General features: G+C 33.6%; 1 protein-coding gene and 1 pseudogene across 1 annotated transcript in view; both read left to right on the plus strand.

Annotated features, from left to right (window-relative positions):
- The window catches only part of CWC27 (CWC27 spliceosome associated protein homolog), a 169,412-nt gene that overhangs the window by 110,866 nt on the left and 30,634 nt on the right, over positions 1-27,912 (plus strand).
- On the plus strand, positions 22,488-22,606 carry LOC112480698 (annotated as a pseudogene).

Below are 27,912 nucleotides of genomic sequence, written 5' to 3' on the forward strand. Positions count from 1 at the left end.
CCCAGAATTATCAAAGATTGCCTTTACAGCTTCTTTAACTTTTTTAGTTTTTAATCTCTCTCTCTGCTGGGATTAGCGCCATTTTATATTATGACTAGTTGGGTTCTTTTGATTTGCTCTAAAAATTAAGTCATTTTAAAAACTATTCTCAAAAAATTTGGTGAATTTTACCACGTAATAGCAATGCTTATTGAACATTAAACATTAAGTCACTTCAGTCTGCTAAGTACTATACCGATGTATAGAATTCTTTAAATAGTTAATATTATTACTAGCTTAAGGTAACAAATATGTATGCATATAATCACAAATGTACGTATTTCTAATGCAGATTTAGCAAAGGCTGTATTTTTTTAATTCAACTTTTAGTTGAGTTGTTATATTGTTTGTGATTTTACAGGATAGCTTAAAATTTTTAGTTTAATAATAGAAGGATGGCAACAGTTTCAGAACAGTTACATCATTTAGAAAATCTGGCAAGTATTTCACTAAAATAGGGGAAAATCAAAAGGATTTACTTGTTATTGACATCATCAGTTTTAATGTAGGTAAGTGTAGTTCACATTACTAAACTCTCAAAGCTGAAGAAATTCCAGTACAGAGATTGTCATGTTTATATTGTTTATTCTGAACTGTGTGCACCACATGGCCTCTCTGTGCCAAGCGTTTTCCATAGTCCTCACATCTCCAGTGCCAACCCCGCCTCCCTGCCCCAGCTTTTCACAGATTACCTCATCTTTACTCCTTTGAAAAGACCATCTAATTTGAGCTTCTTCAACTTTACTCCTTTCCACCACAGAATTTCTGTTTCTCCACACATTTTTCCAGCCGGTCTTTTTTTTCAGGTCAAGGTGACTCTAGCTCTTTTCAAGGCTAACCATCCCCCCACTCCTTCCCACAATCTTCAGAAAGTTTCTCTTCTTTCTTATGCAAAATTAACTATTCCTCTCTCTGTCTCATATCTGTTCATTTCTCTCCTGACCTTAAAGATAATGTTTTAACCTTGTTTCTTCTGTGTTCTGCCTTCCAAACTTGGTGTTCCACTGTTGACCTGCTTCTGAAAAGAGTAGTTTTAAATCCTTGGCTCTCTTTGATCACAACTCCTTATTATATCTTGGGATCTAGATTCTTAACTTCACAACTGTGCCAAAATTGTTCTTTTAAAAGTCAGCAGTTACCCATACTTACTGCCTTTTCTCAGTCCTCATTCTCCTGATAAACTTGGTTCTTCTTCTTATCACCATTGACTCCTCAGGCTTACAACATAGGTATCCCAGTTGCTTCTCTGAAATATATTTTTCACTCTTGCATAGCAAAAACAAACATTTAAAAGTACAGATACGAAATATAATATTAAGAATGACAACACTGCTTGCTTTCAGTTGTCAGAAAGTTTCTTCATTTTCTCCTTTTAGCAATCTCTGTTTCATGACTAGTACTGGATTATTAGAGGGTGACTTCAAATAAAGGCAGGGAAAGAATAGTAATTTGCTGCTTCCTTCCCAGGAATATTCTAGAAAATTCCTTTTCAGGATCTTAAAATTTTTTATTCTTTGAAAGTAAATGAAAAAACAAATGGTGCAAATATATGGCCTTCTATGTTAAAAAAAATGAAGAAATAAGAATACACACATAACACACACACACACACACACACACACACACACACACACACACACACCCTTACTTTTGCTAACAGCAAAACAAAACAAAATGTAGGACAGATAAGCCAAAAAGCAATGAAGCTGATAGTTTTTAAGGAATGGGAGAGCAAGCATAGATTCAAGAGACAGAGAGGCAGTGACATATCTTTTGATGTAATTTTAACCTGTAGAAATGTATTCATGTTCTATATATTTTAAAAATAAAATTAAATCAACAATTGTGGGAAGGAAAAGAAACTGAAATAATGCAAACAGAAATAAATAAACCCAACTATATTTCAAATGAGGAATATTACACCAATGAGGGTAAAAGAATTAATTCAAATTTCGAACATAATATTTTGATTCTGTTTTTGGTTGAGGGTAGGGAGACTAGTAAACAAATCTTGAACTCTTTTTAGTAAAAGAGGTTTACTTTTGTAGTGCTAAGTTTTATTTTTATAGTGCTATAAACATACTAATTATAAAATTATTGTATGTATATGATAATATTTAGTAAATGAACACATATGTTAATGGTGTAGAGAACCAGAGTTCTCATTATAGAAAAAGGAGATAAAAATATAGAATGAGGGATGATAAGGAAAAGCTTTGAGAATAGATTGGATTTGCATGAAATCATGATTTCCTATACATATGTGTGTATGTGTATGTGCACATATATGTATATGTGTGTGTGTGTGTATTCATTCTACCTTTGACTGCTAAAAAAGTCTAAAAGCAAAAAATCAGTAGCAGTGAGCATACCTGGCACCAATATCTTGCTTTCTAATATAATTTCCCACTGAAAGGAACCAAGGTTCTTTGGGAAAATGGCTGATTTCCAAACCTGGAACACCTATTATGCAAGAAAGTGGAAAGTGCTCCAAAAAATGATGGTCACATGTTAAGAGGTCATAGAAGGCATCTTGAAAGTTCCCCACCCCCACCCCCTATCAGCCCCAGGTCATATCTGGAATAATCTGAACTTCCAATAATTGAAGACATACAATTCAAGAATATAAAGAAAAACAATCCAATTTTTTTTACTTTTATTTTTTTCAATTACAGTTGACATTCAATATTATATTGGTGTCAGGTGTACAGCATAGTGGTTAGACGTTCATATCACTTACAAAGTGATCCCTTCAATAGGTCTACTACCCTCTTGACACCATATATAGTTTTTACAATATTATTGACTATATTCCCCATAACAGTACTTTATATCCTTGTGACTATTTTGTAACTGCCAATTTGTATTTTTTAATCCCTTCACCTTTTTCACCACGCCACCTAATCCCTCTCTCATCTGACAACAATCATTTTATTCTTTGTATCTGAGTCTTTTTCTCATTTGTTTGTTTGTCTGTTTATAGATTCCTCATAAAAGTGAAATCAGACGGTATTTGTCTTTCTCTATCTGACTTACTTCACTTAGCATGATACCCTCTAGGTCCATCCATGTTATTGCAAGTGGTAAGATTTCATAGTTTTTCATGGCCAAGTAATATTTCATTGTATATATGTACCACGACTTCTTTATTTAATCATCTATTGATGGCCACTTAGGTTGTTTCCATATCTTGGCTATTGTAAAAATGCTGCAGTGAACATAAGGATGCATATATCTTTTTGATGTTTGATTTAATGTTTTGGTTTTCTTCAGACAAATACCCAAAAGTGGAATTGATTTTTTTGGAGCACTTCTCATTTTCTTGCATAATAGGTGTTTCAGTCTTGGGAATCAGCCATTTTTCCAAAGAGCCCTGGTTCCTTTCAGTGGGAAATCGTAATAAAAAAGTATCTCTATTTTTAATTTTTCAAGAAACCTCCATACTGTTCCCACAGTGGCTGCACCAGTTTGCAATCCCATCAGCAGAGCACAAGGGTTCCCTTTTTTCCCACATCTTCAACAACCTTGTTGTTTTTTGAATTATTGATGATAGCCATTTTGACAGGTGGGAGGTAATATCTCATTGTTCTTCTTTCTCAATATTGCTTTGGCTATTCTGGGTCTCTTGTAGTTCTGGTTAACTTTTAGGATTATTTGTTCTAATTCTGTGAAAAATGCCATTGGTATTTTGATAAGAATTGCATTGAATTTGTAGATTTCTTTAGGTAGTATGGACATTTTTACGATGTTAATTCTTCCTATACATAAGTACAGTATATATGCTTCCATTTATTTATATCTTCTTCAGTTTCTTTCTTCAATGTCTTGTAATTTTCCAAGTACATACCTTTTACCTCTTTGGTAAAATTTACTCCTAGAATTTTTAATGTCATTGTAGATGGGATTGTTTTCTTAATTTCTTTCTGATAGTTCATTATCGATGTATTAAAATGCAACCAAATTCTGAATATTAATTTTGTATCCTGCCACTTTACTGAATTCATTTATCAGTTCCAGTAATTTTTTTGGTGGAATCTTTATGGTTCTCTATGTATACTATTAAACAATCCAGTTTTAAAATGGGCAAAACATTTGAATACACATTTATTTGAAGAATATATTCAAATGACCAATAAGCACATGAAAAATGCTCAACATTGTTAGCTATTAGGGAAATGCAAATCAAAATTACAATGAAATACTACTTCATTTCCACTAGAATATCTATATTTTAAAAAAGAATTTAAAAGTGTTGGCAAGGATATGGAGAAATTGGAACCCTCATACATTGCTGATTAGAGGGTGTTCTGTTAGTCATAAAATAGTATAGCCACTTTGAAAAAAGTTTAATAGTTCCCAAAAAGTTAATCATTGCATTATCATATGATCCAGTAATTCTATTCCTAGGTATATACCTAAGAAAATTAAGAGGAAGCGTTCAAACAGAATCACGTACACAAATGTTCACAGCAGCATTATTCATAATAGCCAAAAAGGGGAAACAATTCAAATGTCTATCAACTGATGAATGAATAAATAAATAAAAAGTGGCATGTCCATACAATGGAATATTATTTAGCCATGAAAAGGAATGAAGTACTGATTCATGCTATAAGATGCATGAACCTTGTAAACATTATGTTAAATAAAAGAAGCTAGACACAAAAGGACACACATTATATAATTCCATTTATATGGAATGTCCAGAATAGGCAAATCCATAAGGACAGCAAGAAGGTAGTGATTGCCATGGGCTGCAGGGAAGTGATCATTGTGACTAACTATTAATAGTATTTCCATTGACAGATGCAGTATTTCCTTTTGGGGATGATAGAAATGTTCTAGAATTGATAATGGTGATGATTGTACAACATTGTGATTATTCTTATTTTAATTGTTTATTTTGAAATAATTTTAAACTTACACTTTAAAATGATGAATTTTGTATTACCTGAATTTTGTCTCAATTAAAAAATGCAAAAAAAAAAAGTACTTTAGGACATTAAATTTAAACCATTGGGAAAAGTTTAAACCATTGGGGGAAAAAAAAATAGAAATCCCTGAATCCATAGTTATATAAATGAATGAATGACGACTTAGAAGAGAAGGGAAGCCTCCTCCTTACGGTATGATGCCAACCAGTTTATGTGAAAGGAGCAAGTAGAGTTGGAAAATTATTATTTTCATAGTGAAGGTAGTTTGGCCAGAAATCATCAATTAAGTCTAAATCTGGGGGAAATGTTTGATGGAGAGCAGTATATTCACATGATCGTACATTGTTTCCCTTATTAGTTGCAATGTGCAATATATACATTATTTCTCTGTACAATAGAGAAATCATATGACACCTTGACCGACATATCAGAATTAACATCAGCAATGAGGTATACCATGTATCTCATTACAGTACCCTATGGAGAACACACAATCACTTCTATAGTATTCTAGCTAGGGGTCCATAACTGGAATCTAATTATAAAGGATCATCTGACAAACCCAAAGTTGTTTATTAGAAAAACAACTGCCCTGTATTCTTCAAAAATGTCCATGTATGAAGAAATACAAAGAAAGACTGAGGAGACTAAGAGACATCAAAACTAAATGCTATATATGATCCTGGACTGGATCCTAAAACAAAGCAAAAAATAATGCTAGAAAGGAAATTATTGAGGCACTTGACAAAATTGCAATATGGATGGTATATTAAAATATAGCATCAGTATTTTCTGAAATTGATAACCATGTTATAGGTACATAAGAAATTCTCCTTGTTCTTATAAATTACAGACTGAAGTATTTAGGAGTAAAGAGCCACGGTGTATGGCAAACTATTTTCAAGTGGTTGAGAAAAAAAGATGTGTGCAAAGGAAGAGAAAATAATAAAACCTGTCACAAAATATGTAAATTTTCATATTACTCTTCAACCTTTCTGTAAGTTTAAAATTATTTCAAAATAATTAAAATATTAAAATGTAGTACATTTTAAAAATATATTTAAATTGATGGACTCTTTTTTTTTCTCCTTTTTTTACCTTATATTTTAAACATAAAGTGCAGGGATTTAACCTATTTTTTACCCAACTAGTCATAATTTTTTTCATATTTGTTTTAGATTCTTTTTTCAAGTGTAAACTTTATAGATACCATTTAAGTTCTCTCTAAACACTCCAGTTTCATTTCTCTCCTTCCCCAAAGTACTCACTACCTAGAAGAGTGTTCCCTTCTCTTCCCATGCATGTTTTTCTCTTTTACTACATGTATCTATAGGTAGCCATTAATAATAATAATAATAATAATAATGTTAGTATGCCACATATGTAAGTGGTATCAAATGGTATATATCTAGTTGCACCCTGTTTTTTACCTAAAATTATGATTTGCACACTTACCCATGTCATTATGTGTAGCACATAGTTCATTCATTTTAAATGACGTATTAACTGAATGCTTATGCCAGTTTATTTTTCTCCTATTCACAGACTTTAAGGTTATTTCCATATATTTTCTATTTTAAACATTTTTGGACGGCATCCTTGTATGTTTCGCCTGTGCACATAAACAAGAGTTTCTCTAGGGTTTGTCTTGAAATGACATTGCTAGGTGTGAGTTGTCATCATCATCATGTTCATAATGGCGAGTATGTTTACCACTGCTATGTGCCAGGAGCTAAGTGCCTTATATTAGTTTTTTTTAATCCTCAAAACATTAGGTAGACACAATTATTTTCCACATTTTACAGATAAAGAAACTGAGTCATAGAGTGGTTAAGTAAATTGTCCAAAATCCTACAGGAAGGAAGCATCAGAGCCCTGATTCAACTGATGTCTGTTCTTAGCAAATGCGCTTATACACAAGCCACATTCTGTAGGATATGTATGTACACCTTTAGTTCCTCTAGATATTGCCATTTACTTTCCAAAGAGGTTTTAACCAATTTTTACTCTCAATAGAAGTATTTTTTAAAGTTCTTAATTTGTTAAATAAAAAGCATCTCATCCATTAAAAGTTTGTTTGGAATGTTTACAGATCTCTAAAATCTGCAAGTCTGAAAACCACTTCCTCGCATGACCTCATTTAGGGAAACATGCTTTATAGAATCATAAGGCCAAATTACTGCTTCCTTAGTTGACACTGTTTAGAAGAATGTGCTTTTATAGGATTCTAAGAAAGGCTGGGATCCTTATCCTTTAAAAGGCCCAGCTATAAGAAGTTTTCTCGAATTCACCAGAATTCAAAGTGTTCTATCAACTATCCAGCCTGAAAATCTCAGTAACCATTGATTGCTTTTGCCTATTCCTCACCACTTCCCCTGTCCTTACTCCTGATTCCTTACCATGTGCCTGTGCCACATTCAGCCAATTGATAGGACTTAGGCATTCACCCATTATGGAATCTCTTATCTGTCCTGTTCTAGTCTTCTAGGCTAGTTAGGGTTCTTAACACATCCTTTTTTTTTTTTTTTAAGAATTCTTATGAGTTTATTTGAGCCAAACTGACAACAGATGCCTGGGAGCAAGATCTTATTGCTCTTAACACATCTTTCTTGCCACTACTATAAGGAAACTAAAACTGTTTATTTCTCTAGACTCTCCCAGAAGTGATCCATTCTATACACTGCTACTAGAGTGATCTTAATATAGTTATTCCACTGCTTACAGATCTTCAGTAGTGTCTTATTATATACCATATTAACTATAAAATCATTTACGTCTGTTCTCCATAATCTTGCTTTCAGATGGTTTACCATCTTATCCCCTATTACTGTGCTATGTTCTATCAGTATTTCATAGATAGGTCTGGGATAGAGCTGAGGAATTTGCATTTCTGTCAAGTTTTCAGGTAAAGCTGATGCTGCAGATCTCGTCTGGATACCCACACTCAGAACCAGTGATCTAGCTAATCTGTAGGACCTGGCATGGCATCTTATAAATGAGCTGTTCATTGGATATATGCTAAATAGAATTAAATCTCTTTCTTAAAGCTTATAAAAACTGATTTTCCAAAGGTTCCAGGGACTAAGCATTCATATTATAAGAGATGGTTACTTATTTTGAAAATAGTTTTAAACTTACAGAAAAGTTATAAGAACAGTACAATGAATGAACCTTTATGTATCTTTCACCTTGATTCACCAGTGGTTTACACTTTATTACATTTTCATGTGCTCTATGTATGTAAGTAATATGTCTGTGTAGCTACATGATATTTTTCTCAAACTATTTGAGTGCATCTTAGTGATGACAGGTCTTTCTTCTAAATACTTAAATGTATATTTTCTAAAAACAAGGACTTTTATATAACCAGTATAATTATCAAAGTCAGGAAATTTAACACTGATATAAGACTATTATCTAATTTACAGTCAAGATTCATAATTTGTGTTTGTCCTAATAATATCCTTTAGGCCTGTTTTTCCCCCAGTTCAGGAACCAATCCAAGATAATGCATCGAAAATTTAGTTATATTTAGTTGTAGGGAGATATTTTTGAGATTATGTAAAGATCTCATTCCTCATCAACCTTTCACCCATTACTTTTAGTATTCACTGATGACTTTCTATCGTTTCTTTTATGTTTATAGTTTGCATTCCATTACTTTTTAAAAAAAGCTTTCCTTCTCCATTTATTTATGCATTTCAATATAAATTCATAGTATCTAATTTCATGAATTATAATATGTTTTTATCATTATTTATTTTGGTGCTCAAAATAAATATTTTTATTCTATTTTTATTTGACCCTTCAAGGTGGCTCTTTAGATGTTTTCCCATTATTATTTGAGCACTTCTTTTTTTCTGATTTAATAAGATGTTCTAGACTCACATTATACTTTCCTTGCTCCAGCCTGAAATCATTCCTTTTTCTAAGGAGCTCTGGTTCCTTGTAGCAGAGAACAGTATTTAGCAATCAAGATCTGGGTGCTAAGTGTGCTCATTTCTATTTCTTCTAGACTCTCTCAGCCAACAGGCCAGGGAGATATACTGATAGTTTAATTATAGCCCCACACCAAAGGGTATATTTTTGTCTTCCCACCCCTCCATATTTGTAACTGTGTTCTTCAATAGCAAGAATCCTTGTTCTTTTGCTAATTCTTTTATTCAGCCAAATATACTATTTAAAATTTAACATTTTTATTGCAGAAAAATGTTATCGTAAAACAAAGAAAATAAAGTCACCTTTTTTCTCACACAAAAATAGCCACTGAAATATACATTTCTATTCTTTTTTCTCTGTACAAATATGTTTCTAAATAGAGAAATAATGTGTATTTATAATAAAATTTTTAAAATAGGATTGAAAATTGCTAAATACAAAATCTCACATTTGTAAGACATTTCAGCCCCTCTGCCACACTATCAGGAGTATGATTTTATGGAATCCCAGTTCAGACAGATATGGGCTTCATTACTCCTGATCCTTGGGATGGGGAATCTTGGGCAAGTCATTTCTGAGCCTCAGTTTTCTTATCTGTAAGATCAGAGTAATAATAAAAAATAAGTGTGTTATAAGATATTGAATAATTTATATAAATCACCAATTACAGACTTCTTAGCATAGAAAGCATTCAGCCATTTATAACCATTTCACAGGTTATCAAAGCAGTTATTTACATGTATATACAAATAGTTAATAAGTTTGTTGGTATGCTGAGTATATTACATTAGATTAAAGCACTTTTAAGGGCAAGAAGTACTGTATCTTATACTAGTGAAGAAAAATTTTCAATAGTTCTTTTTAAAATAAATGGACATTATGAATATATATGTATATGCATAATAGCATATGATATATTTAAGACAAAGTCAGTTATATTTTCATTGCATATAAATCCATAAATTAGGAATCACAGTTTTGTACACACCAAAAGATTGATGAATACATGTATTTGCTGTCAGCATGTGCTTGGTCAGCCTGTTTTTAGCTTTTATGTTTGTAACGAGTAATGAAAACATTGGCTTTTCACAGTCAACCAAATATTTGTTTTGCTGCTACTTACTTGTTACTATAGACTAAATAATTTTTCTTGCCTTAAAGAACATAAATATGGTTTTAGTCCAGGCTTTGGACCCTTCGGCTTTAATTTTATTCCTGTGCATATAATGTCACATGTGCGCTCCTATATTAACTTATAAATACTTTATCTTCTGTTGTATAGTGAAGGAGCTCATTGTATTCAGGTATACAAAAACGATTATAGAAAAAAAAAGATAATGGTATCTGCTAAAATGAAAGAAAGAAAAAGCATGTTGGCATGGAACATAGAAATATAACTCTTCTAAAGAACAAAACAGACATCAAAACTCTTAAATGTTTAAAACAGGGCATCCTGTATGCTTTTCAATAAAAACTGGTGGTAGCTGTGGTAAAATGCTTCATCAGTATGAGTGTACTCCTCGGTGAAAAAAAGATGGAGACAAGGGGAAAAAATGAAGTCAATGAATAAAACATGTTAAGCAAGATCATGGTACTATCTGTCTTACAAAGGAAAAATACAAGGATTTTGTAAAATATAGTTATTTTCAACTTACTTTTATAAAGATATTGAAGAAGTTACGGAAACAAAACATTTTATAATTAACATTCGAACAGCGGTGAGCAGATTTTCAAAGTCTGAGAAGAAGTTCATTGCATTTGTGAGTCAAGATAAGCTAAACCTGACAGCTTCTTAGCACCCTGTTCTTATCCCTATCTCATCACTTAGAGCATAGGAATGTAATTACCTCTTTATTTGCTCATGGATATTACTATACTGTGAGTTTCTGAAAAACATGGCCCATCTTGATCATAGTTAATTTATTCAACAAATACTTATTGAGTGTACTATGAGCCAGGCACTCTTCAGACATTTTGGATACACCAGGTAACAAAATAAAGATGTCTGGAATCTTTTCACAGTATGTATGTATATCAAATCATTACAGTGTACACTTTAAATATCTTACAGTTTTACTTGTCAATTGTACCTTGATAAAGCTGGGGGAAAAAAAACATTTTTGTCCTAATGGATCTTACATTCCACCCATAGTTTACAAAGTTACTAGAGCATTGTAGATTTCCTCTCATGGTCATAAGATGTCTACAGCAGCTTTAAGCATCATGTCTTCGGAGAATAGCATCCAAAGCAGGAAGGAAAGGTAGATGAAAAAGACCTTTCTCTTCTTGGACCTTTCTCTTTATGGGAAAGAAAATCTTTCCCAGACCCCCCTACCATATCAGACTTCTCTTTATATATATATATCATTGGCCAAAACTGGGTCTATGAAAATGAACATGTGCCCTGGACCAGTCACTGGCAAGGAGGAGTTGCTTAACTATGAGCAACCAGAAGAAAACTCCTCCACTTGTGCACTAGATCCTGCTGCCTCTCACCTACTTAAAGACACCACAGCAGTTCCCTTCTTTCTCTACTATATCTTCATATTTCCCTCTTTATGGAATCATTTATCATCAGCATGAAAACATTCAGTATTTTCTATTAAAAATAAATAAAACTTCTCTTGTCTCCACATCCTTCTCCAGCTACTGCTCTTTATCTCTGTCCTTGTTTCCAGAAAAACTTCTTAAAAGAATGTACGTGCTTGCCATCTCCAATTCCCCTCCTCCCCTTCCCTCTTAAATACACTCATTACACTTCCATTCTCACAAGTCAACTGCTTAGCCTCCTTCTAAGTGATCTGTCACCAGCATTTTGCACTGTCGATCTCTCTCTTCTTTGAATCACCTTCTGTATTTGACCTCCAATATCTTCTCTCTTATGTTACATTTACTTCTTTGCTCATGTCTTTTAATCTCATGGATTTAAATATCTATATGCTAATAAAGTCCAAAGTGTTTAAAAAACTTCTTAACATGTCCCAAATTGAACTACTGATCTTATCTTCCAAATGTGCTGCTCCTGAAATCTTCCTTATCTCAGCTAAGCTTACAGTCACCCTTGACTCCTCTCTTTCTTTTATACTCCCAATTGAATTGATCAACAAATCCAGGATATAGAATCTGACCACTTCCACTGCTGCCCTGGAGGGAGCCACAGTCATCTCTCACCTAGATAGTGCAGTTGTCTCCAGACTGATCTCTTTTTCCACCAGGGCCTTTGAAAATCTATCCTCAACATACCAGCCAGGATGGTCCTTTAAAAATCCAAGTTAAGTTTTGTCACTTTTTTTTTTTTAACCAACCAATGGGTTTCTTAAAAGCCAAAAAACGTATGTCTGTCTGTAAGAGTCTACATAATCTGTGCCCCTCACCTCCTTTTTTACCTCTTTTATTTCATCTTCTTATACTCTCCTCTCACTCACTTTGTCCTAGGCACAGCAACCTCTTTGCTGATCTAAGTATATCTTGGTCATGCTTCCTGTCTCACAGACATTGCATATGCTGTTACCCTGACTGAACTGAAGTTCCTCCAGATATCCACATGACTCATTGTCTTACCTTTCAGGCCTTTTTTTCATTGAGGGCTTCTTTGACTATCTCTGCTTGCTACTCCCTAATTGCCCTTACCTACTTCATTCTTCTCTGAATTATCTTATCACTTTCTGATATACTGTATATTTTATTTATTGTTTTCTGTCTTCTCCACCAGAATATTTGTGTTTTTCTAACACCTAGAATAGTATTTGGCATGTGATGGGCATTCGAAAAAATATTTAGAGAATCATTGAGTGAAATGAAAGATGAAAGATGAACTAAATTGCTTAAAACAGTCATGATTAGTCCTCTGATACTGAGCATTCTGTTGCCTAAACCAACCCTGGATTTTGTTAGCAAAAAAAAGAAGATAGAAGAATTATTACTTGAGCAATTAGAGGTGTCTAACACAAGCTCAAACTCGTGAATAACATTATGCCTTTCTTTCCTCCTCCTCCTCATTTCTCTCTTACAAAAACTCATAAGGAAGGTAGTACAGGTGGTATTTTACACACGGAAGCTGTGGCTCAGGTAACTTAATTGAGTTTTTCCCCCAAGAGCACCAACACAGCTGGTAGGACTGAAATCACGTGATAGCAACTGCAGTCTTCCTTCTGTAGTGGTGACAGTCAATATTGAGTACAGTATTTTGTGGAATACTGTATAACCCTGCATGTGAGCTAAGAGAGCCTTTAGGTCCAGAAAAGTGATTATGAATCTGCTTGGGGGTGGGGCTTTTGGTTTTTGCCTGTCATCTCGAATTGCAAAAACAAACACTTAATTAATAGTTAATACAAAAATCAATTTTTTTATATCTTGGATTAGAGTACTTTTGTAATAATTGATCAATTAGTTGCTGATATTTTATTTACTGCCAGTATATGCTTTTTACACAGTGGAATGAAGAATATTTTGCTTTGCCATCAGATTCCTCCATATCTTACCCACATCATTCTCTCTTCCCAACCACAAATTATCTCTTCCAGCAATTGTGCAAGCCAGAACCACAATCAAAATATTCTAAATGCTAAATAAAATTGTTATTTTTAATCAGTCAAGTAAGGTGAGCAAACATGATTATCACCTTTTTTTTTAAGTGGTAGAGAAAAAAATATTTGTAAACTCTTTTACCTAGAAAGAATAAAAGTATTCAAGTATGCCAAGATACTAGTATATTAGCTATGTACACATACATAGACATGTACCATAAATATGTACATGTTATATAATGCATATAACAAAATATCTAACACTAAAACTATCCTGAATGTAATTTATTCCCTTTAACATTTCAATATGCATTTCTGGGTTTTGTGGCTCCATTTGGTAATGTCAGGAACATTAGTTATCATTTGCATTGTGGATAAACAGATGTCCAATTTCACAAAATTTGTGAATAGAGTGACAGACATTCAAGTTGGCTGTTCAGCGGAAAAGACACATTGACTGCCTTTATGTTCTATCATGAGATTGGATGATGGAGCAGATGGAAGAGGTTGACTTGTATCGGTCTAGGACTTGAGAATGACTACATCTATGCTGAGTTTATGAAAGGTGTTTGTTAATGAAACTACTGTTACCTTTGCCCCTATAAGCTTTTATAGTTATAAAACTTAACTGTCTCAAGTTTTACTTCTTTTCTGAAATTAGACAAGCAGTTTCTTTTTCACCTCATTTTTATATTGGCATCATAGATTGTCTATAGTTTTTGGTTGGCATGGTGAGTAATCAGGCCTCTCAGCTGACTAGAACTTACCATTCTTGTCTTTACTATTCTTCTCATGCTTAATCTTCTGATGTAAAAGGACTAAACATAATCTTATATCAACTAGAACTCAGTTCAATTGCTCATATGCATATCTATGTGCATACTTTATATTTATTTATATTTATCTCAGTGTTTGAGTGCCTTCTTATATACATTGGCCATTTATTTGACTGTCTTTGATCCATTGTTTTCTAAAAAGTAAAAACATTTCTTTTTTCTTTTGTTAGCATTTTATTTTATTATTAGTTTCAACACTACAGTACATTGGTTAGACATTTATATAGTTTATGAAATGATTCCCCTGATTATCTTCCCTCTGGCTCTCCACCTAGCCATTACATTACTGCTGACTACATTCCCTATGCCCTGCTCCCCATCCCCATGAGGATCTATCAACTACTAATTTGTACTTCTTTAACCCTTCACCACTTTCTCCCAGCCCTTCTCAACCCTCTCCCCTCTGGCCATCACTAGATTGTTCTCTGTATTTGTGAGTCTGTTTTCGCATAGTTTGTTTTTTTGTTTGTTTGTTATTTAGATTCCATATATAAGTGAAATCATATGGTATTTATCTTTTTCTGTCTGACTTATTTTGCTCAGCATAACCTCTACTTCTATCCATGTCATTACAAATGGTAGGATTTCATTTTTATGTGTGCGTGTGGTTGAGTAGTATTCCATTGTATATATGAACCATAACTTCTTTATCCAGTCATCTCTTGATGGGCATTTAGGTTGCTTCCATATATTGGCTATCATAAATAGTGTTACCATGAACATAGGGATGCATAGATCTTTACTAATTATTGTTTTGGTTTTCTTTGATAAATACCCGGAAGCACAATTGCTGGGTCAAAAAGTAAATCCATTTAAAACCATTGCTTATATCAGCAACCTGTGACAGTCCATTCCAACCATGTTTTCATATTCATCTTACTGCTGCTTCCTAAAAAGGAAGCATTCCCTCCAGCCAGCAACTGTTCTACCTTGTTCCTCATCAGTAGGGCTGGCACCAGTTCAAGTTCTGTCAACACTGTTCCATCAGATAAGGCTGTTGGTAACATAAAGGATGAGAGAGGACTGTAGGCACACACACGATTTAATCTCCAGTGAGCAGACTAACAGCATTCCTACTGCTCCCATGTTAGCCTGTATGCCTGTGCCCTTGCTTGAAGTCTACTCTAATTTAGCTGTACCTTAGCACTGATAGTGACACTTGCCCGTGCATGTGTCAGCATCTGTCTGATAATAGTTGAGTCATTTGAATTAGAACTCATGTTTTCTGTTTTTCATTGACAGAATGGTCAATAATTAAGCATCTGTACAAGATCTTTATATAAACATCATTTTTAATAAGCAAAAAGCCTGATCAGAATATAAGCAGTCTACAATCTGTTATTATCTGTACTGTTTCACTAGTTATTAACAGAAGTGAATAAGCTTTACTTTTAGAAAATGTTATACAGCATGGAAACGGTATACAGTTCATTTAGCATGATGATGATCTTCTAGAAAGCAAGAAAAGAAGTGTCAGACAGATATTCCCTAAGAGCTTCCCTTCTTTTACATTTGATGGAACAATATGAAATTGCTGTTTTGTTGATAAAACAATAGAATGTCGGTAATTGTATATGGTTCAACATTATATATATGGTTTTATATATTAGCTATATACCAAACATATATGTGTGTAGAGTCCAGATGAAAATATATATTTCCTATATTAGGTCATGGTTCAAAACATTCAGAAACCACTGGGTTAGAATAAATGTCTAGTAACACTGTACTAAGCTCAGGAAAACTCCACCTTTGCTGGATAGAACAAGAATAATTCATGGAGACATTTTATAATTAATAGTCAAGCAGTATTAATAATCAAGTCATAATTAAACACTATTCATAATTAATAGACATTTTAAGTGCTTAATTTAGTGTACAGATGAACTATAAGACTTCATGATATTCAGAGCAGTGAGTGAGAACTACTCTAGTCACAAAAAGCTTCCTCACTGAGGGAGGTGAAGTGAAGCAATGGGTCCAACTGCAGGAGTGGACACATTCCTGTAACATGGTCATTTCTATAACATGAGTTGGATAGTTCAATAGTTTATAGAACCTTGATCCCACAGAAGAAATAACCTACGTAGGGGAGAAATCGTGACTAGTACATACTTTTGATGAAATAGGATCAGAAAACAGTTTCATTTTGAAAACCACTAACTTTAACGTGGTCAAAGACCTAATATTTGGGAAGACTTTTAAAATCTCACTTTAGAGTTTATGGTACCTTACAAGACAGTTTTAATTTTACTTAGTTGGTGTTTTTTGGGGTGGATGGGTAGATTTGATTTTTAAGAACCTTGGGAAATGTGGAAATTATAATCTCAAGGAAATTTATTATTTTACTTAGGAAATAAAAAATTTCTTAAGATTTCTTCAAATGAATGTGAAATCGAAGACCTCAGGGATAATTATTTTGGAAACTTTCATTGTCTAGATACCTAGAAGTATTTTTAGAGAAAAACATCATTTATCATGTGTCAGTGTGGGATCAATGTTTGCCTATTTTTCTGAATGAATGGAATTAGATTTAGATATCAAAGTACTGCAGTATCCTCAAAGTACTACGGTACTTCTGTCCATTTCTCTTGTAAACTCCACCTCTTTCCTACAGGTTTCTAGTTTGTGCCTTATGTCCTACAGTGACCATTTTAGCCACAATTTTTTTCTGTTGGGTTATTTTAACAACCTGCTAACAGGCTGCCAACAGATCTCTTTGCCAATCTTAGATTCTGCCAATACATTCTGTGTGTGGCTTTTCTTAAACACAAATTTGATCATGTGTCAATCCCCTTCATAAAATTCTTTAATGGTGTCTCATTTCCTTCAGGATAAAATCCTTTGCATGCCATACAAGGCCCTACCAGACCTAAGCTTTGCCTGCCATATTAGTCTCATCTCTCGCTATGAATTCTCTGCTTCATTCACACAGGCTAAATTTTTCTACATACCAGCCCATTTCTAATCTCAGCCTTTGCTGTCACAGCTCCCTCTTCCTAGAATGCCTTCTGTGTGTAATGAGTATTGCCTCCATCTTCAAGTCATTTTTAAGGTCATTTCTCTAAGATTCCTTTCTTGATCACTGCTTCTTCGCTGGACCAATGGTCCTCAAACTTTTCTGCACGTTAGAATCATGAGATTCCAAAGCTCAGGAAGTAAGATCCAGGTGTCAGTACTTTTTGAAGCTCCCCAGGTCTCTGGTCAAGATGGTTTAAACATTCATCCCTATCTTCCGTTAGTTACTTTACTATTGTACTTTTACTTTTAATTGCTTAAGCTACCTGACAATTATTTTAATCCATGATGTGGGATGAGGATATAAGATTTATAGTTCAGCAGATAAAAGAGACAATCTACCAGATATTAATACAGCATGGTATATATTCTCATGAAGGTTTGAGGGAGCAAAAGAAAGGCAGTTAATCTAGATGGCAACATATCTTTCTAGATATACTAACCAAAGTAGAATCATCAGTCATTGAAATAGGTAGTCTCCAAAAATGTTTACGCCTGTAGAATAAAGTTTTTGTTATTTCATTTTTTCTTCTTAACAGTTTTATTTAGACATTGTTCATATACCATATAATTCACCCATTTAAAGTATGTAGTTCGGTGTTTTTTAGTACATTCGTAGATATCTTCAACCATCACCACAGTCAATTTTTACCGTCAGCTCAAAAAGAAACTGTACCCTTTACTATCTCCTGCTATAGCCTCAGCCTCCCCTCCCCCATCCCTAGACAACCACTAATCTACTTTCTATCTCTATAGATTTCTCTGTTCTAGATATTTCATGTGAATGAACTCATTTAATATGTGGCCTTTTGTGACTGGCTTCTTTTACTTAGCGTGTTTTTTAGGTTCTTCCTCCAAGTTGTAGGATATATCAAGTACTTCATTCCTCTTTATGGTTAATAATATTTCATTTTATGGCTAGACCACATTTTGTTTATCTGTCAGTTGGTGGACATTTAGTATAAAAGAAATTGTGAATACTTCCAGTATATACATTTTTAAAATATGTTTATAACTCATACATAGGTACTACCGAGCAAATGTATTGTGTACTGTACGTAACATATATACACCAAAAAAAAAAAAAAAAAAAAAGGTTTCAAAGATACAGCAAAATATAAATAGAATTCTAACATTTTCTTTTTGCCTCTCAGTGGGTCATTCCGTACACTAGGTACCTCTCACTTTCACAGATTTTTGAGGCTACTGGTTCAACTGAGTAAATAGTTGAATGAAAGTATTCCAGACAGAAGATACGATGTGTGCAAAGCGCATGGGAATAAGAGAAAGCATGATACCTTTTCTTATCTTGTAAGTTGTGTGTCTGGATCACAGAGTGGAAAGGGTATGGAATTTTTCATGTAGTCATTTTTATCCTCTCCCTCAGTCTATGGTTTTGTTATTACTATTTGGCAGGCTATTTTAGGCACTATATTACTATACTTTCTCTCTAGAAGTGACCTCATTGTTTGGGCTTCTTTCAGATAATCCCGAGAATTAGCACCATTAAGTTCCTTTTTTACAACTCTTTTCTGGTTTATTTCCAGTGACTTTAGGAGACTAACTGAGTCTGCTATAGAAAAACAACATCAAAAATAAGTCCTTTCTACTTTTCTTTCTACAAAATCTGTGGAGAAGTCCCTTGCACTTGATTCCGTATTGTGCTGAGTTGCCTTATGAGGTATATGGAGAAGAATAATTGTGTTTATTCTTACCGATTTGGTTGTAGTTAAAGAGACAGTGGTTATAATATTTACTCTACTACAGCCAAAGACTGTGCTAGTTGTATCTTGTGAAGATGCTGGGCAGACTCTTGGGATAGAATCCAAACAGTTTCTCAGAAATATTTCTCAATATTGGCTTTTTTTATTTTTCTATTATTCACACTCTTATTATTCTGGATATTTCTAACAGTGCATTACACTAATTCATTTATTACGTTACATACCTTTAAGGCAATAGTGATTAATACTGAGTTTACCATCTAAAAAAATAGAGACAAAGCATTTGTGGGGTTGACTTAAACCTTTACTCCACAAGTGATGGAGCTGGGAAAAGAATGTGAAGTTGCTAATTTGAAATATTGAACCCAGTCCATTCAATGTGTTGACTTTGTTTTGTGACTAAGCCAAAAATTTTTCAAAAATTAATCAGTGAGAATGTGTCTGTAATTATGTTCTAATCCCAAATAAGAGGGTGAGAAATTTTCCACTTCACCAAGAAAAAAGTGTAAGATTGCTTTAGTAACAATTTCAGTTTATGAAATTAATCACACAAACAAACCAAAACAATTCTTCTTCATTAAAGGATTAATTAATGCCATTTCAAAACTGAGGCACTTTCAAAATAATTACCCTTTTTTCTTTTCCCCAGCAAATGTGTTTTTGCAATATAGAGTTTAAGGGCTTTAACTTTAGTTGATAAATCACCTTGATGAGTATTATATTACCTACTGTTTCCTGATCCTGTTGGCTGTATACTACATAAGAAACATTCAGAGACATTAAGCCTAAGATTTGGGACAAGGAAGTCCAATTATTCAGCCTACTCTGCTTTATTCCTACCATCTCCCCACTCTCTTTCCATTACTTTCTATAGGAATCCATTTTCCTCTGAAAAATCACTTTCCTTTAATTAAAAAAAAATTAATTCATTTATATGATAATGCTTGAAAACTTATAGATACTATTCTAGGCTCTGGATGAAAAATGGCAAATAAGGCAGAAAAGTCCCTGCCCTCAAGGAACATACATCCTTGGGTACAGCTTTGGAGTTCTGCTCAGTCAAAGCTCACTCGCATTCACTCATCACATATTTTTTCCAGTTGTTAGCTTTTTCAAAAAGGATAGGTTTCCAAATGTAATACCCTGGTCTTTTTAGCAGCACCTACTTTCCTGTTATATTTAGGAGAGTTACTATGCATAAGGCACTTAGAACACTGACTGGAACGTTGAAAGCACTGTTTGTACAAGTGTTGGCTATAGGAGGAAGATAGGAGTAGCAAAGCATTTTCCGTCCTATCAGTATATCAGCAGATGCTGCTTATTCTTAAGCAAATTCAGAATAATAGGTAAGCCTCATGATAAGATTGCTACATTTGAACATCCAGATTTATAGAAATATAAATTAAGCATTGATAATTCACTTCACAGAAGCATTCCAATTATGTTTTATTGGTGCCTTGAAATTTTGACTTAATATACAGAAATATTTTTTATTCAAACGAGTATGTTAATAAAATGAAAAATATTATATCTATTCCTTCAAATGAGATTTAATCATTTAAAGGGAACCATAACTAATAAAGTAGCTTATAGGCATAAAATATGGTGTCCTGTATTCACTGCCAGATAATAATACCTCATATTAATATAGCATGAACATTTATAAAGTCCTGTCACATGCCTCATTACATTTGGTTCTATAACAGTCCTGAGAAGTAGATTAAACAAGTATTATAATTTCTATTTTGCAAATGAAGAACCTAAGCATTAAAGATATTTAGTACTCATGCTAACTTAAATAGTAGATTTGAAGAATCAGATCTGTTCAATATTCTTTCCACTATAAAACTGCAAACCATTGTTTCCTTAAAAAATAAAATAAGCCACAAGCAACATGGCCTGTTAGTTAGAAGCCAGAATCAGCAGACTGAAGGCTGGTCTACAGTTCACAGCAATACCACCAAGATTGAGCAAGGTGACCCCCACCCAACTCACTCTCTACCCTCAGCTTATAGAAAACATGTTTGGACACAGGTCACCTTCAGATGAAGAAAGGTATGGTGACCTTTCTCCTTTCCTCACATCATCTCAAAATTTAGCTTACTGGAGATATCGGTAGAGATGGAGACTGGGGAAGAGGGGTGAAGTCTGAACCAGAATTTGTGTACCTATAATAGAGAACATGGTCTAGGTAAGTAAAAAAAAATTCTGAGACAATGATTAGCCAGAAACCGAGTGCGATGCTTTCAAATAATTGCATATATTTTCACATTTCAATTAGAATATTGATAGATGTGGAAAAATAATTTTACCCAGGAGATTTTTCAAAGTTTATTCCTAAAATAATCGTTGAAAATCTCAATGAGATTTTGGGAGTCAAACCTCCTCACTATCTTTCTCTCTCCTCTTACTCACCTGTGTTCTTTTGTTCACTGAATGACTGAGGAATGCATTGTTTTCATTAATTGAGAGAAGAATGAGCATCCTGAAACTTGAAACTTTACCCCCATTTTATCAACTAACTCAAACTAGTACCATAAGAAAATACCCTTTTAAAAAATTTTTAGAAACAAGTTAAAACAACATAACAATTTAAAGTGGTTCAACACACATCATTTAGTTTTATAAAAGGCTCACGAACACTTGTGGATGATTTTCTTGTAGCTCAAACCCAAAAGGTATAAATTGTGGCTGCTCGTTGTTTATCAAAATAAAGTTCAAATTCCTTGATCTGGCACTTAGGGACTTTCATGATCAGATTTTTATCTTAGTTTCTGTTTCCCCCATCTTATTCACCCATTCTTCATTTTCACAAAGCTTTTCTTTTCTCTTCTTCATGTGCATCCTGCAGTATGTTGCCTTCATGCTTTGGTTATGAATGTCTCTCCTACCTGCTATGGCTATATTGTCTTTCCCTTCAAGGTCCAGTTATAGTGCCACTTCCTCTACCCAACTTTCCCTTTCCCTCCTCTGCATGAATGTCATAGTACTTTATCAGGATCTCTCTTACATCACCTGTACCACCACACAGTAAAGAATATATCTTATTCCTTTACCAGCTTCTAAGCTTCTTAACATGGGAACTGTCTTTGTTCTCCTCACTCCCATGCATAATAGTGCCCCTCTCCCCCATGACTGTTTGCAGTATAATAGAATAGAAAAACCATGGGCTTTGAAGTCTGACAACTTGGTTTCAAATCCTTGCTCTATAATTTATTAGCCATATTAACCTTGGGCAAGGTATTTATCCTATCTGTTCTCTCATGCATAATATAGAAATGATAATACCCTTTCTCTTCTTACAGAATTAAGTGAGAATGTCAGCACAGAGTTCTTAGTATTATATCTCAGATGTACTAAGTCCTGAAAAATGGTAATGGTGCTAGTAGTGGTAGTTGTACTTGTATTTCAGAAGCTATTTTATTGCTTTGGTTTCCTGAGCCATGTAGGGGATGTAAAGAATACTCTGCCATCTACAGCCATATCACCTTGAACAAGCCTGATCCTGTCTGATCTCGGAAGCTAAGCAGGGTTGGACCTGCTTAGTACTTGGATGGGAGACCACCTAGGAAGACCAGGTGCTGTAGGTGTAAAAAATAAAAAATAAGGGATTGTAACCTGACAAGGTCCTTGCAATTTGTGAGGTCAACCAAGGATTGCCTCACCTAAAAAATAAAATAAAATAAAGAATACTCTGCCATACCACACATACAAGTACTTAAGGACTATTTTGAACCAATTTGTAAACTCTTATAATTACTTGTAGAAAAGTATCTCATGAGTTTACTGCAAAGTAATAGAACGCATCTTAGCGTTATTAGAAATGCAGATATTCTGCAGTGTTTAATTTGCTAGGGTAATCATAGCCATAGGCAACTTTAGGTAGCAATCTTTGCTTTAGTATTCCCCCTTATTGGTTTTATGAAATCTTTTCATCCTAAAGAATTTTATTTTTCTTATTGCTACAACACAGAGTATATAATTTGTAATTGCCACTTCCAGAATGACAGGACAACATAGGGGTATCATCAAAGGGGCCATCAAACTACAAGAATTGTGAGTCACACCATCTGGAGAATTACAAATTGTCTTCCATTGAAGGACCTGGGAGCAACATCAGTTGACCTTTGTGCCAGTCTAGAGGTCCATGTGTGGGAGAATGAGGTAAACTTGAACAGGAGCAACACAATACAGCTGACAGGTGGAAAGCTGGAGCCCCAAAAGAAAAGCCATTTGTGTCCCTCAATAATTCTCAGTAATCATTTACATATTGTAATTGTTTTTATGATTATTACTAAGATAAATGGAGAAATATCTGATAAAAATCTTTTCAGGTAGACTCTGTTTAACTTACTAGTAAAAGATATACCCAGTTTAAACCAATTTAATGTTTAATGTTCAGGACCTGTATTTATAGTTCACTTCATCTCTCAGTTTATTGGACAAGTTCACATAATTAAATTCATTTAAATTGATTTTTAGTATAATACTTTGTGGTAACTATGTGCTATTATGACTGTCAGATATTACCAACATGGCTGTTTGAATTATAAACTCAACAAAACAATATACTCTAGAAAAAAGATAAAATTTTGTATTTGGATAGGAGTGGGGCTTTAAAGACAAATTTTAGAAGTGTCTAATATCTTAAGGGAAAACAACAAAAGTAAAAATTAAGAAAAGACCTAATTAGAGAATTAAATCTGTATTGGAGATTTCGTGCCATTTTATAACTGGTCACACTGTACTATAAGTATATATAATTTCAAAGTGATTATTACATTGTAATGAAATATACCTGCAGTGATTATGCACTGCATACAGAAAGTGCGCAACTAGTATATAGAGAGAAGAAACAATATAGGGTTGTTGGAAAATCTGATTTCCAATATTCCTAGCTTAGCATAATCACTTAACTTCTCTAACCTCAGTTTTTTCATCTGTAAAATGTGTAGGTCATTGCTGCATAAGAATTTCTTAGAACTAATATTTTGTGTTGTGATTCTGGACATATTCCTTTTAAACCGAATTTAAAAAATTAAGCAGTAGAATATAAATAAATAAAATATATAGTACCCCTATATATGAATGCTCGTATAGTAACAAGCTACCCCTTCTGGAAGTATCTAATGGAAAATACAACTAAAAATCAGTGAGTATATTTATAGTTTGTATTCCAAAATGGAATACAATTCAAAAATCTAGATAAATGTAATTGTATTTTTCAAATCAGCTAGTAGAAAAAGACAGAAGAAAATATTCTGTGTTAATTTGAGAATTATTTTAAGACCCAAAATAACATGAAGCAATGAAGCTAGGATGAACAACAGAGAAAGAAAAATAAAAACTCTGTGGCAATATAGACTGAATTCTGTTTTATCAATGTCAGTGTTGAAGCATACTCCAATATTCAGTGTTCAATGTTTAAGCGTACTTCAGGCCTTCCCTCATTTAACCACTTTTAACCAGTTTTCATCACTCTGGAGGCTTATTTTGACCACCAGATGGAGCCAATATTGTTCAATTTGTAGAATTAAAAAAAAATACTAAAAATAAAAATTGATTAAATAAATTGAATAAATTGTAGATTTCCTATTTTCATTCATAGTACAGAAAGAAATTAAACCTTTAGCCCAGTCTTTGCCTAAACTTTCGTGCAGTCTTTGTAAATGTACATATAGGCAACGCCATTAAATAATTTCTTTATTGTGGCTCTTTCGCTGGATGGAGAGACCAGTTTTCTTCTTATTCACTTTTTAAAGGTATCAGCTAAGCAATTTTTAATTATCTTTAAAATAAAATTAGTACAAATTCAACCTCTAGTCACTCAATAAACATTATGGATTATAATTACAAAAAAATGATAATAAAGAATATATTACATGTAGGCCATCATTTTAATGTCACAGACTATCTTCATAGTTATCATTTCTATAAAGGATTCTCTTAATAAAACAAAACAAAAACAGGCATGCTAACTGGGAGGAAAGAAATGTGGTTTATTTTTACCCAGTAGCTCCTCAAGAAAATGGTAAAGCCTCAATGAGTGGCTGCCTCTCTCACAGGGATTCTACCCAGAAAGCTCATTGTGCAGGGGCATTAATCAGGGATTACTGCCTTAAAGTCAACTTCTCCTCTTCTTACCTATTTAATAAATATCAGAAATTATTTAATTCCTTACAAATCAGCTTAATTAGGAAATTATATATTGAAAAAGTATTTGTATGCTAGGGGCCCTAAACCCCTAAAAGACCCTCAAGGAGCTAGACAAGAGCAATAAAGCACTGGGGACACTGTTGTAACCTAAGACCTAAAAATGATCATTCTGTTCATTCGTCCATTCAGCTACTATTTATTGAGTATACGCTATATATACAAGGGATACACAGGGCCACAAACAGGCCCTGTCAGTTATAGCTCCTGTCATATGGTCAGTATAGACAAGAAAGCAGTTATGGTATAGTGTGGTTAGGAGCTACAAAGTGTTTGAAAGTTCACATGAGGGGAAAATATGATTAAGGTGAACCAAGAAAAAGCCATAAAAGATTCTTCCTAGGTGGAAATTACTTATGTAAACCCACTCTTTGGCAAACTGCACTTCTCATTTGTTATGGTCTGGGAGGAATTTAGAACCTTTAGTAAGATTTTGTTTCATCGGGACATATCCACTTGGTGACCTGATGCCTTTTTCTGTCAAATTCAAATATTTTCTTCTAAGTTTTCTTGTGTCTTGGACATACAGAAGGAAAAAAACCATGCTGGTTAAGAGATTGTACTTTAAAACAAGATTGCATGGGTTTATAGTTCTATGTTTATAATCCCTGAGATAAATTACTTAACCTCTACTGCCTTGGTTTCCTTATTGGGCTAATGATATTCCTTCCTCATAGAGTTGTTGGTTATGAGGATTAAACAAGTAATTCGGTACTAGTATCTGACACATAGTGAGTACTTGAAATGTTAACTATCATGTTAGCTATTTTCAAGTCTGGTACTTTTCCTAGAATTAATTTAAGATTTGGTATAAATAAAATTTTATAAAAACATACTTTGTAGCTTCCAGAAAGTATGATGAGATACGAGATATCAGTAGCACTGATAGTTTTCTATATCCATTAAAGACTTTAATGGATATAGAAAACTGATAGTTTTCTATATCCATTAAAGTCTACCCCTTTTGTTTTCAAATACTATTTACTATTATCAGTAACATATCACCTTTATTTATATAAAAGTTTTCATCTATTATGGGAATTTTTCAAAAACTTCCTTGAAGTAGTGGATCAAGATTTTTAAAAAATCATTTATAAGCAGCCTTACTAACAGTTTCTGACACATAATAATCACCCGAACTTAAAAAAAAAAAAAAAAAAACGAATGTGTAGCAGCTTGGCTCTGTTAGCAACCTGAACTCTGGTCCTGAAACAGTAGAGGGTATGACTCCTTTTATCTGTAAAATGAGATTTGTAGACAGATACTACTGGTTCATTAGCTAAGTAACCAATAAGTGAATAGTCATCACCCCTTTATTCTCAGAACAAAAAAGTTTCATAATGAAGAGGATCAAGTGGAACAAGGATTGAGTTTCTGACTAGCCCGTAGGTGAAGGGCTGGAGGCATTCTTCATAACATACAGGGACAAAATTGCAGTACTTAACCTTCAATCTTACTACAGATTGTCACTTAAACTACGAGTCAGAACACAGGTTTTAGACCAGGCTCTGCTTCTAATCAACCTGGGACACTAGCTAAGTAACTTCACTTACCTGGACCTTGGTTACCTCACCTATAAACTGAGAAGTTAGATTAGAAGATCCTCAAGGTAACTCTCACTTTGGTGCTGTAGTAAACCAATGCTCTAGTATTAAACCGATGGTTCGTAGTGATGTTAGACATTCTTTTCACCAAGCCCCTTCATATATATAAACCCAGTTTTATCTCTGAAAAAGCTAAGATATGTTAAAATTTTTATTCTAACGCTAAAATATAGGAAGCTTTAAGTCCTCTAGGAGGCTGGTATTCTATCCAAAAATCAACAATTTGGCATTTATATATCAATGGCTGATTTCTTAACTATTTTCACATTTCTTATGTTCATTTCACTCTTTAGATTACTTCCTATAACAAAAAGCCTGTATCATATATGTTTTAGATACCTTTCATAGCATTTTTGAGAGGGCCAGGTATACAGAGGACACTTAGTAAATTTTATATTCTGGATTGAAGTTTTAATTCAAGACAGTAGGGCACAATGTGAGCCTTAAGTATCAAATAGACCTGGGCTCAATCCCAGCTTTACTGTACTCTAATTGTGGTCCAATCTTCTTTCCTCATTTATAAAATAGGAGAAACTTTCTTCATGGATAATCAAAGCACTTTAGCATGGTTCTTAGTAAATATTCTTTTTTTTCCCGCCATTCTTCATTCCTGTTTACTAGTATGTGTTTTATAGGAATTTCAGTTAATGACAAATAGTTATTATTTATGAATTATCATCTAATGTATATTGAGATTTATAAGAGTAAAAATAGAGTACTCTGGTACTTAGAGAACATGAATTTTTCAAACTCCTTATATATTTTATTAGCTTGTTTTATGTCATTAAAATCACTGTAGCTTATTCAATTTTTGTTTACTCGGCGGGATTCAAGTGCATGAGAAATGAATGTGCTACTTCCTGTTATGGCAACATGTACTGAGTTAACACAGAACTTCCTTCTCCTACAAATATATAAAAATACTGGATATAATACAGTCCAGCTCAATTTAAATACTTAGCTGAGCTTGAAAGAGACAGGTGGGCAGGGGGAGAAATGGAAAGAAGGAAAGGAAGGAAGGAAGGAAGGAAGGAAGGAAGGAAGGAAGGAAGGAAGGAGGGAGGGAGGGAGGGAGGGAG

Source organism: Pteropus alecto, unplaced genomic scaffold (assembly GCF_000325575.1).
Source record: "Pteropus alecto unplaced genomic scaffold, ASM32557v1 scaffold20, whole genome shotgun sequence".
NCBI classification, from domain to species: Eukaryota; Metazoa; Chordata; class Mammalia; order Chiroptera; family Pteropodidae; genus Pteropus; species Pteropus alecto.